The following is a 12,359-nucleotide window of genomic DNA, read 5'->3' as shown; positions in this document are numbered from 1 at the left end:
TTGATTCTCCTTCACTGGCAGCTCAAACCTGGATAGGGCACACGGGGCAGTGGGGTCATTTCTGAGGGCAGGGCCATCCAACCCTGTCCCACCAGTCCCGTCAGCCAGAGAGGCTGGAGCTGGGGCTGGGGCTGCTGTCTCGGTGTCAGTGGCACCACAGGACAGGTGCCACCAGCAGAGACAGGGGACCTGCTCACCAGCTGGGGCCAAGGTCACTTGTACAAACATCATTGTTTCTTGCCCTTGCACCACACTAAATCTCTACCATCACCAGAGTTCAGGCCACTCGCTGTGGTTTCAGAAAGAGCAGGCAGACTGTAGCTCCAGCTTTTGCACACCAGCACTTTCAAATGTATTTTAACATGGCCTAACAATATAACTTTGGTTCTTTCTCCAATTTCACATCTTTTTGGCAATAAGATTCTCCCTTTTCAAAATACAGCATTGTCAATATATTATTTCTCCATAGGAATAACTCAATTTTGTTTAAAGGTCTTTATCTTCCACCCAGGACAACTGAAGAACAATTGCTTTAAAGTAACGTTTCAAGACAGTTCTTATTTTGAAATAATTATTTTTATTTTTGTTTGCTGATTCTAAATGAGAGATTTGATGTTAACATGTGAAATTGCTTCTGACTGATGGAGCAGTCAGCACCGCCTGCTTTGGCATTTCTGATCTAAAAGTCTTTAGAAGACTTTTCTCTTGCAGAACTGTTGAAAATACCAGCTTTCATTCTAATTTGAACCTGAGGTAATACCAAATTATGACTATTCTCCCATAAAAGTACAATTTGGTTTCAGACAGTGGGTGGGAGCAGGGAGGGAACAGTAAATTGCTGCCATGAATGAGTACAGGAACTGCTCGTGCTTTTCTGATTTTTTGCTTTTTACTGCCTTATATACTCATCTGCTTGTTTTACCTGAGCAGACTGCATTTTTTAATGAGAATTATGTACACGGTTTATTCCAGTTCCAGACTAATGCAAGCTTTATACTCAGCATTTAAAGGCATAGGTTTCCATTTTGCATCTAATTAAGTTTAGGGAAATGAAGTGGAAGAGCCAGCAATGCCCTGCAACGTCCGTGAGAAGACACTTGCCCAGCCTGGCTACATACCCCATCATGTTCAAGGCGCATCCGACAGCGAAGCACGGCAAGCGTTGCCAGTAACTCAAGAGCTGGCAAACAACACGCGAAGTGCCCTGAGGTTCACTGATTCACAAGACAGAGGGGAGACACGTAAACAGCTCCTGAAAACCACGCCACTGATCCACCAGGAAAGGCGGCTTCTTCCAGGAACAGGATCTGCCCCAGCATCACTGTTTCATCAGGAACCCAGCTAGAGCCCTGGGGAGGAGGGACAGGGTGGGCAGCTGGCACCCTGCATCACACCAACCTTCTTCTCCTTCAGCTTCAGAAAGACATAGGAAGAAGGAAGAAGGCACTTCAAATGAGGCCCTCCAAGGGCTGATTTGGAGGTATATCACTGCGCAGGGAGCAGTGTAGCATTTACACAGCAGAGCTGTCAAGGTGGCAGGTGATGCACAGGAGCCTCTGTGGGCACCCGTGCTGGCAGGGTGACTGCCCCAGCCCCTCCACCCCTGGCTGCTGCCCTGCTCCTGGCAGAGACCCTGGCTGGGGCATCTCAGAATGGCAACGTCACAAGCAAAAGCTATGTCAAGAGGTTCCAGCTCCAGAAGGGATGGTCCTGCTGCTCTCACCCAATAAAAAAAGTCTGTGAGAGGAAGAGTCAGAGACCCAACACAATTTCTCGGGAGAAATCCCAGTATGTGTGTGGGAAGTGGGTGGCTGTGCTGCCAGGCAGCTGGGCTGCAGGGAATCACAAAGCCATGGTCCCAGGGACAGTGACTGCTAAAGAGCCCATGGCATTTTCTGAAAGTCTGGGAGTGTTAAACATAACAGTACCTGTGAGATAATTCAGTTTGGATAAACCAAATTACTGCTGGATTTACAGTCAGATGCAGAAATATTTTTTCTTTCTCTGCTAAATTGTTCTATGGTATTTCTGAGCTACTGTGGCCCAGACCAGAAGCAAGTGAAATGATTCTTGCCTCGGGATGAAAAGTGTCTTCTCATCCTCTTTTTTTATTTTTTTTAAAACTCATGAAGCAGCTAAAATAGATATCTAGAAGTACTGATACAACATCTATTCAGTCTATTTGTATACAATTAAAGCAATAATGTGTGAAGTGCTGTTATGGTATACTTGATTATTTCTAACAGTACTTGTGTGGGGGTGACCATCAACTCAGCTCTGGGATGAGTAAATCCATTACATTCTAAAAGGCCCTACAGAGAGGTTAATCTCTAGCTGGAAACTTGTATCTCTCTTTTTCAGGCATTTTTATCTCCATTATTGTTTCTTTTCTTACAGATTTGCCACTGTAGCCCTTGGTATTCAATGGATCACATCAAGCAGGTAACATAAAGGGTATGCTTCTGTTTATTTGAAAACATATTAAGCTGCTTTCTTACTGTCTGCATGAAATTGCTACATATTATATAATTAAACACACTTATAATGTGTGCGCTTAATTTCTTCATGCAAAACAAAGCAGTTAAAAATATTAGAATTGGAAAATGCTGTTCACCAAGCTTCTGCTTGTGACCTGAAAAATACAGTTAAACTATTTTACTTATGATTTCCTTTTAGGATATATAGACAACTATTAAATTGAATGAGGCATTTCAGATTTATTTTATGCATTGAACCAAAGTCTGATCATCTGAAAAAATGGTGTTTCACTTGATAAACTCATAAAAAAATGGAATAATAATAAAGGTAACCTGAAACTTACTTTAAATATTTGTAAAGGTTTGTGAATTTCTCCTGTGAACACCTCTGTGGAAGAAAAAGAAAAAATATTTGATGCAGCAATACTAAATTACAAACCACCCTATTCTCTGATGCAAAGCAAGAGTGTGACTGCCCAAGCTGTGCTTCTTATTGGCTCCTGTATCACTGATTCCTTTTGGCACTTTCTATCTAGAACACAATTAAGTTGTTCAATCTTCATCATCATGCTACCTGCCAAACTTTGCACTGCCTGAACTGTGCTGCTTTGTTTGGAAAGGATTAAAAATTATGTACTAGAAAGGGTGAAAGTGTTTGATGCTCAGGTTGCAAAATAAGTGGCTGTTCTCATAGTCATCTATCAGAGTATCAAGAATACATTATTGTTGCATGTGCTGTATATAAAAATTCATTATAACTACAGGAGAGCCAAAATAACAAGTGTAGATCATGATTTTTTGCTTTTAAGGCCTGTGCTCATGTTTAGATTAACTTCTCACTACCATGGCATCACCCACCTGATTCTTCTCATAATCCTCAGATTGTTATCAAGACAGAAGTTACCATTTGGGAAGGAGAGAAGATCCTTTACTTCATAAAATCTTGCAGATATCAAAGCCAGCAGGAGACTGTAGCCACGACTCTTCTAAAAAATTTCTCAAAATTAAGTTACTTGCATTCCCAGCAGATGAAGTCATTGCTCACCAATGGAGGTACATGGAGAGTAACAAACAGACTCCTCTAACAAAGAGCAGATCAGCTGGTGATATAAAACACTGGCCAGGAGCATTTGCTGCTCTCCTGATCCTATTGCATGAGTTGTGAGATGAGCAGCACTCTGCAATCCAATTTTAAGAAAAGAACAGTATGGCTGAAAAATAACCAAGGAGAGCTATGTACAGCCATAAATAGGAAATCCCTAAGCAACATATACTGTGAGCATGGCTCTGGCTAGAGAGGCCACTGTCAGGACTTAATTCCCACAGATGATTACACAGAGGTGCAATTTGAAGGAACAAAAAAGTGCTTTTAATTCTTCATGATTGGAGGGTAAAACCAAGCAGCAACATATTTAACAACAGGCAAAAAGAGTGTGCGCATTGCATTAAAGAGGCAATATTGTTGCAAGGCTGATAGAGACCTAAGACCAAAATTTGCCAGTGTTTTCCAACTAAAACTGCTGATCTAATAAAATACATTATCCTTCTAAAATAAACTCTCCTTCTAAAAACTTCAATTCTCCTTTCTGTTATGCCCCTCCTTGATACTGTGATGATCATTACAAAGCTAAAACCCTTAAGAAATATCCTAAACAATCTGCTTATGAATACAAGCCTTTATAATGGAGATATACGTGTATATATGTACATGTATATGTAAGAGCCTAATAGTATTGTTATTGTAGTACTGATGTTCTAAGGATTTATCTAGCTCATTTACCATTAATAACAATCTAGCCTTATTAATTAGGATTTATGATCAACTTGCTCCCTCTCATCCAAGACAGACGTAACTATCAAATACCTTCATTTATTAGCAGTTAAAACTACAGGAGTAGCACCTGAAATGCAGATACTTGGTGTTCAAAACTAGCCCTCCATAGACTGCACTTAGATCCCACTTCTCAATTTCTGAATACCTCCATAACCCAAAGAAACCACACCCAAAATACCCTATTTGGAAGATCACTTTCTATGTTCCTCAAAACACACAGATCGTAAAATTAAATGTGAGTACTGAAGTGTGTTTGTACAGCATTGAGGAAAATGCACGCTTGCTCACAGGGAACTAGCTTTTGCAAGGCAAAGTCATCTTTTCCCCTCCTTTTCTCTCTCCCCGCCCCCCCCCCCCCCTTTTTTTAATAGTGAGAGAATAACTGAAATTCCTTGCACTCACTTTGCACAAGATCAGCCTGCATCAAAGTAACAAAGAGCAGAAGCACTAAATCCCAACACTGGTGTTTGGCAAGAGCTTCACTGAGAACAGGGACCTCAATGGCAGCAAACAGCTTCCCACACACATCCAAGCTTCCCAACCCACACAGGATCTGCCGTTCCCACCTGGCAGGGCCCAGGACTTTTGGAAGGACAAAGAACATGCTCAGCCCTGCAACAATCGGGTGTTTTTGCTGAGTGGGATTTAGGAGCTGGGTTAGGGAGTTGGCGCTGCTGCTGACGCCGTGTTTGTGGGTGCAGCAGGTCACTCCGGCACAGGAGCCAGCAGTGATCATGGGCTGCAAAACTAGGATCAGGTAGAGGAAGAATAAGGGTCATGAAAATATTTGCAGCTAAAAAAAATAACAAAATTCAGCCTGGCAAGCTTAGAAACCACTGTAGTCAGTAGAAATCTGTAAAATAAATCTTATTGTAAAATATATCTTTCTGGGGTTTTCTTTTTATAGCAAGCTTTATTTTTTTGAAAATTGATATTCAGTCTTATATTTACAGCTCTTATGAGCACAGCGATTCCTGCTTTCCTTACTGTTTTGATGTTAGAACTTGATGAACACCTTTGGATGTGTTGCTATTTATGATCAACCTCAGCTACATTAAAAACTCAAAGGAAAAAGATGTTGGTCACCTGTTCATAAGAGCCATTCATTACAACATGCAGAGAACTGGGTTGCACAAACTCTCATCACAAGAAGTAGGAGGTTGGAAATATTTGCCATTGCCAAAACAAATAAAAAATTCCCAAATCAGGAACTCTCATTTTTATTATTCATTGTAAAACAGCTGAGGTGATTCTACTCTGCAGACACCGAACTCCGTGCCCATGAAGCCAATTAGCATAGTCACTGTTTGTTCATTACTCAAACCTATGTCCTCCAATTTACAGTACCCATATGCTGGGCTAATTTTGTATGGCATAAGATGCCAGAGAAAGGTGCCAGATCGCTAATACATAAAAATTACAAATCCTGCAGTGGCTCAGCTGACAGGCAGGACTGCTTCCAGGATGGAGCTCTGGACCAGTCTGTCACAAAATTCACCCTGCCCACATGAATCCTTTAAATCATTCTTTCCCAGGCTAAAATTGGATTTTAGCAATGTGAGGGGGCAGAAGGGGAAGGATTTTCCACAACAACCGATTTTGGTGGTGACTGTGCAGAACTGTATGGGAGGTATTGCAGAGATTAAAAGAGATCACTTTCTAACAGTCTGAAGGGATGTGCATGTGTAAACATGCATTTATCACAGAAATAACTCTGATAAGACAGAAAGTAGTTTTCCACACCAATTCTCCACTTGGTGCCACAAACTCACAATATATAACATAAGGGAGGGGTATGATTAAGCATTTACAACAGGTGTTGCAGAGGCGAGGTCTGACAAGGGGAGCCCAGGTCTGGCCCAGCACTGAGTGGGGGAAGTATCTCCCTACTGCAAGACCATTAGATGTTTGTGATGCAGGGGGGAACCTCACCAGCATCCATAAGGACATGGAGATTTTAATGGCTGATATAGGAGGCACCAGCCAGACTTTCTAGTGTCTGGAGGAAGGAATGTGCCTCCTCTGCTTAACCCCTTAGTGGCCTGCAGGAACTCTTGCCAAGGAAAGGGGACATGGGCAAGTGCCTGCCGGCCCCTCATAGCGTGGCCCAGTCTGGACAAATGCCCAGGCTCAACCTTGCCAGCACACAACCTGCTGCAAGGCAAAGCAAGGCTGGAGAAGCCTCCTCTCTCCCACATCCTGGGCGTACTTGGGACTGTGGCTGCTCACTGCTCCCCCCGCCTTTACAGGTGACCTCCCCTCTCCACTTTTCCCACTTAATCAGGTGCCTTCTGCACACCCTCCTATACAGACATACCAGTACCATCTAAGGAAAAACTCACTTCTATTACAACAGAAAAAAAATCAGCAAAACCTTAAACTTTCGAGCTAAGTAGAACATAGAGACAAATTCTGGAAAAAAATAGCTGAGTGGTTGTGGTTTATTTTTCCCCTATTCCTACTAAGGAAGACAAAGTAGCGGTGCAGGAGCTATGTGAACTTCTCACCATGCGTTACTGTTCCTTACAGAGCCTCATCCAGCAGGGAACACCAATCAAACAGGCCATGTGAAAGATGGAAGCACAATTAGCACCCAAACAATAACTAACAAAGGTGAGGTGCAGCCCTCTGCAAGGGCAGGAATTCAGCTGTGCAGCCTCCTTCATCTTCATTATCCCATAACATGACTGCATAGGGTTGTAAAAGGAAGATCCTCCTGCCGAGACTGACCGCAGATGCAAACATAACTGTCTACAGAAATTAGCAAGGCAAATAGATCAGCAGAGTCTTAGCGAGGCTTGTGACCACTATTATATTTGGCTGCTGCAGCTTTCCTGGTGGATATCAAACACTAAGTGAAGGGAAGAAAAGAAATCTATTGCACCATCCCTGTCAGTGAGCCATGTGCAACCCAGCCTGTAAATAGCTGAGCTAATTCATAGCCATCACATTTATAAATGCCACTGAAGTGCTGAAGAGAATGCAGAAATCTAGAGCCGTGCATTGTCCCTGATCAGCCAGAACAACGCTACCAACCCTTGCTCCTCTCTGCCAAAGGGCGCTGGGCTAATACGGCTTATAAGTGTAATTCAGAAGGCCAACTGTCAAAGCAGATGAAATGCATGTTTTCTTCCCAGCCTTGTGACGCAAATCAATATGTCCTGTTGAAAAATGACAATCTCAGGTTTCCTTCTTGTACCCAAATAAAAAGGTGCCGGCTCTCAAGATCTGCAGAGTCATATGCTCTTTATGCGTAGGGCAGTGAGGGCAGCCAGCTACACCAAGAGACCTGCCAGCATCCCCTGCCAACATGCTGCATGCCAGACCTCAGGCACCCAGGCAGAGGTTGCATTGAGTGCAGCTTTGATGGACAGTGGTGCCCACTAGGAACCAAACTGAAAGCACAAGTTCCCTACGCCTACATTGCTGCATTCTGGAAGAAAATGTAAAACACCTGTTTGTTGCTAATTGGGAAAGTAATGGACTTTACTTAGAGAAAAAAAAAATATATATATATATATATATTTGCATCTTGTAACCTTGTCAAAAAGCAAATGTCATCTGCACTAGGGTATGCACAAAAACGTTGCTCATGTCTCACCCCTGGTGTGAGAATCAGATTGCTTCAGAAAACATATTTAACATTATAGGAGTTTAAGCCTCTGCTGAAACCTTTTAAAAACATCATATACAGCCCTTCAAAACTCAAATCCCAGAGCCTTCCTGAGGATAATGGAGAAGTTAAATCAACTTTACTCTGGGATTACCTTGCCCCTCCAAGTCTCCCCTTGGTCAGAAGTAATTTATTAGACGATTACCTCCATTAAAATCAAATCTCTACCCTCCTTGTAAGTATTCCATTCCAAAGAGTAAAGAGCTTATGTTACACTTTGAAAAGATGGTTAATCAGAAGGATATGAGTTAATTTCTCTAACATTCTTCACAAAGTGCTGCCATGGAAGACGATCTGGTCAGGTTTGTGGACAACCATCAAGCCCATTTTTCCTATATTGATTACAGACAAAAATTCATCCTCCAGCAAAGTTGCACACATCCTACTGCTTTTAATAACATCCTTGATATGGGAGCAGTAGGTGAGCTTTCTCGTTAACAGCAACTGCTTTTAGTCTGTGTTTCTGCTTTACAGTACAACGGCTGAAGCTCTCTTTGCATAACTATATAGGACAATAAATAATACAACATAGGAAAGTGTTAATGAATCTGTAAAGTAAGCTAGCAGACAGGGTCAATGATGTATTTATTGTCTTTAAAAATAGATCAATCTGGCTTAAAAGGTGGTTCTGCCAGTAGAAACATGTGAAATCCCTATCTGTTAGCCTATGATGTAGAGTAAGCAAAAAGAGCTTAAATACCAAGTTTTCTGTGCCAAGTAAACTGTTTCAGAGAATGCATAATTCAGTGCTTTAAAAGGGTGGAGATGTCTTTTTAATCTGTTTAAATTATATTTGTTTCTTGCTCAAGAACAATACAATGTGAGAACAGCAGAGGCCTTAGCTTGAGGGGACGCAAGCCAAGGAAGTGTTTGCAGCTTTCCCTTGCATGTGGTTAAGCACATATATAGCAGTTCTCTGTTTCTATGTACTCCATACACTCCACTGCTGTCCCGCGCAGCCTCTGGCAGCTGGAGACCAACCACTGCAGGTGGGCGGAAAGGGGGTACCCCGTACCCTGATGGAGCAGGATCAGGCTCCCTGTCCAAACACCACAGCTCCCCAACAAAACCCAACTCCAACAAGAACCCTGAGACAATGAGAAAATTGAATTAGTCAAGAATATAAAATGCTAATTCAAATACTTGGATGATAATCAGACAGGAATTCAGCTGCATGGCTTTAAAAAAATTAACAGATATAAAAGGATCATAAAAGTGTAATTTCAGATTTCACACGCAGAAGAACCGGATTTCATCGATGATGCACTGACATAAGGAGCACTAGAATAGAGCCTTTGCTTGTTTCTGACATCCCTTTTACTATTTGATGGTATGAGCTATATCAGTGCAGCATCTTTCTGGCATTTCAGATGCATGTTCTACCTGCCCTCATCTCTCCCTACCCTCCCAATACCATCATTTACAAAAGTAAGGATTTTGATTAATGAGTTCTTCCTGCCAAAAAGCCTCACAAGCAGCAGAATGAAAATAAGTTAGATTGTATGGAGCCCATAAACACAATCCTTCTGCACAAAAATCTCCAATTAGTAGCCAGGCACACTAGCTTATGAGTCATTAATGAATACTTCTATATGCGAACATTCATATCTTTCTGTTTGTGACACCACCTCCAAGCTTGACCTCCTGTCATCACATCAAAAGGATCAAGGTTTGTAAATGTGATATTAACAATTTCCTAAATACCTTTTTTTAAACAGCATGGAAAAACTGTGGAACCATGACTGTTCAGTCATAGATGACTATTGAAAACCCAGCACATCACCTCCTCAGTTCCTCAGTAGCTGAAGGCATGAATGCCACGTGTTTCACCATATATAGCATTTCCGTATAAGAATGCAGGAATTTTTGGTCATGCAGTGAAGTCTTTGCAGGCAGCTTCCCTGCACTCACATGGAGATTTGTGGGTGCAGACAGCAGAAAAGCCAGGTTCTGTGTGACAGCATCAGGAGGAACTCACCTGTAATTTGCTTTGACTTCTAAAAGGCAGTTTGATTCCACTAGGTATATAGATTGGAGAGAAACTTAATTAGTACGTCTTTTATTCTTCAGCTCTTTTTACTATCCCTAAAACTGTCTTTTTCATTATGTACAACTTACTCTTTATTTTAAAGTGAGGTAATTACGAAATCTGGGCAAATTGCAATTGTTTTAAATTTAGGATGGCTGATACGATTTGGTTCTTGAACCATGTCTCTAACAACCATAACAGTGAGTATCACAAGAGTAGTAAACAAGGGGTCTGCAAGGGTGGAAGCAGTTTCTTTCTGCTCTCAGCCCTGCCCTGCACAGCAGGGACAAACCCAACGGCTGCAGTCCCAGCTGTACTCAGTTCTCCGACTCGCCTCACGCTCCAGAGCGCTCCGCACCCACAATATATTTGCTACTGGTTGGTATTGGATATGTTTAAAAACACCAAATTTCTATAGTTTTAGCGTGCTCCCAGGTTGGGCGCAGCAGGGCTGGCCACAGTGTGATCCCCAGTGTTGTCCCAGTGCTGGGCACAATTCCTGTCCCTTCCACAAAGCTTCCACGTTCAAGTCCAACATGCGAGCAGCTGTGACACAGCCAGATGGACTCTGCTAGGGACATGGTCCACTGTTCACCCTGCCCCTCCAAAGAATCAGAGGACTTTACTGCAATCTTGTTCACACAAAAGCAAAGGACGAAGATTCAGATATGTTCATCTGGCCTCACTGCTTAATAAATGAATGCTGTCAAAAGAAATCCAGTTCTTGTTATTTTGAGGCTTGCATAGGGTCATTGTGTGATGATTATTCCTAAGCGGTGGAGAAAAAAAAAAAAAAACAAAAGGAGGCTATTTTTGTGGTAGATTGCTCCGTTATATATGAGAAACTGTGTAAGGCAGAGGATATTAAAAAAAAAAAAAAAAAAAAAGCACAGAAGAGGCTCACATACATTATTTTAGGCTGGAGGAAATACCTTTCAGTGAGAGACCTGAACAGCTCAATCTGTTTATCTTACCAAGAAGAAGATTGAGTGGTGAGTTGATTACAACAGATAAGCACCTCATGGGGAGAAAATACCAGGCACTAAAGGGATCTTTAATCTAGCAGAAAAAAGTGTAACAAGAAGCAAGGGCTGAAAACCAAAGGCAGATTAATTCAAACTAAAAACTAAGAACATATTTTTAATTATTAATTCAGCAAGTTATTGAGCCTGATAGCAAATGGAGAGAAACTGAAAGGTGTAACAGAAAGAGAAGGTTTAACTGGCTGATCTCAAGGTCCTTCTGGCCCTGCACTCTGAATTTCAGAGTGGGGTGGGGGACTAGGAAACACTCTGGTTTAAGAAAGTGCAATTCATACTTCTTGTCAAAATCAAACAACTTCACCCACCTATGCTTGATTACTTTCTTCCACTTGTTGGTGAAACGGATATTGTTAATTTTGTTAATCAAGAATATTTCAAAAGCTAAATCATTCATGTATTTTAATGCAAATTTATTATTATAACTCCTAATGAAGTCACATCCAGATAGCATGTTAATAAGTACTGGGAAGTACAATTCTCTTCATATACTTTGCAGAGGAATATTCTATCTGTAAGTGTTGTTCATAGTAACAGAAGAATAAAGTTAGAGAGCTAGAACTGGAACCAGGTGAAGAAAGGTTTCAAAGGTTGATTAGATGGGACACTTCCAAGGGATAAGAGTAGCAGCAGTGTTCACCTCTGGCAGAGGCCAAGCTGCACCCCCTGGGCCCCTCCCCATCCCACAGGGGTCCAGCCCACCTCACACTGTGGACGCACCACCTCGGCTGGGACAGGCAGGGTCTCATAGTGACCAGCAGAACACAAACGTGCCATGGGGGCCTCATTCCAGCCAGGCTAAGAGAGATGTAGCTTGGGGTTCTCTTCCATGTCCCACCGGCCATTTCTTGATCAGGCACTTGGACAGGAGTGCTGGAGAAAGCATTTTGCTTATGTGAAAGCAACTGGTTTTGTGCATTTTCAGTTCCAGATCGCTATATCCACCAGAAAACCAGTGCTGAAAAATAAAGCCTGTATAGAAATTGACTGCTTTCCCGTAGCACTCCCTGTTGTGCTATGGGGAGCTATAAAGCTACGGATATTTACCTTGAGCTTTATTTTTCTATTTACTGTAGATTTCAGTTAAAGTAATTGCTCTGGAAACCCTCATGCCAGTTACTATGATCTCAATATATACTGTGCTTTTCTTTAAATGCACACATGCTACAAAGAATGCAAAGAGTATCATAGGAACTACTACTTTTTAATTAGAAATTGCATTTAACTTAACAAAATGTAATAAATAAAAATCTGCTCAGTTTTAACCATATAATCCAATAGACATCAGTACAATTACATTCATGTA

The 12,359-nt window shown here is 41.8% G+C and overlaps 2 long non-coding RNA genes across 2 annotated transcripts in view; one reads left to right on the top strand and one right to left on the bottom strand.

The window, feature by feature from the left end:
• The window catches only part of LOC135580121 (uncharacterized), a 127,505-nt gene extending 124,138 nt beyond the window's left edge, over positions 1–3,367 (bottom strand). Inside the window, exon 1 of the long non-coding RNA XR_010474342.1 lies at positions 2,822–3,367. This is a non-coding gene — a long non-coding RNA (uncharacterized LOC135580121). The remainder of the gene's footprint in view (positions 1–2,821) is intronic.
• On the top strand, positions 1,471–3,493 carry LOC110362081 (uncharacterized). Its single transcript, XR_002419118.2, has 3 exons — positions 1,471–1,788; positions 2,398–2,442; positions 3,359–3,493. It is a non-coding gene; the product is annotated as an uncharacterized LOC110362081 (long non-coding RNA).
• The last annotated feature ends 8,866 nt before the right edge of the window (positions 3,494–12,359 follow it).

The sequence above is a fragment of the Columba livia genome, chromosome 8 (genome assembly GCF_036013475.1).
Source record: "Columba livia isolate bColLiv1 breed racing homer chromosome 8, bColLiv1.pat.W.v2, whole genome shotgun sequence".
NCBI lineage: Eukaryota > Metazoa > Chordata > Aves > Columbiformes > Columbidae > Columba > Columba livia.
This window is presented reverse-complemented; position numbering and strand designations above follow the sequence as displayed.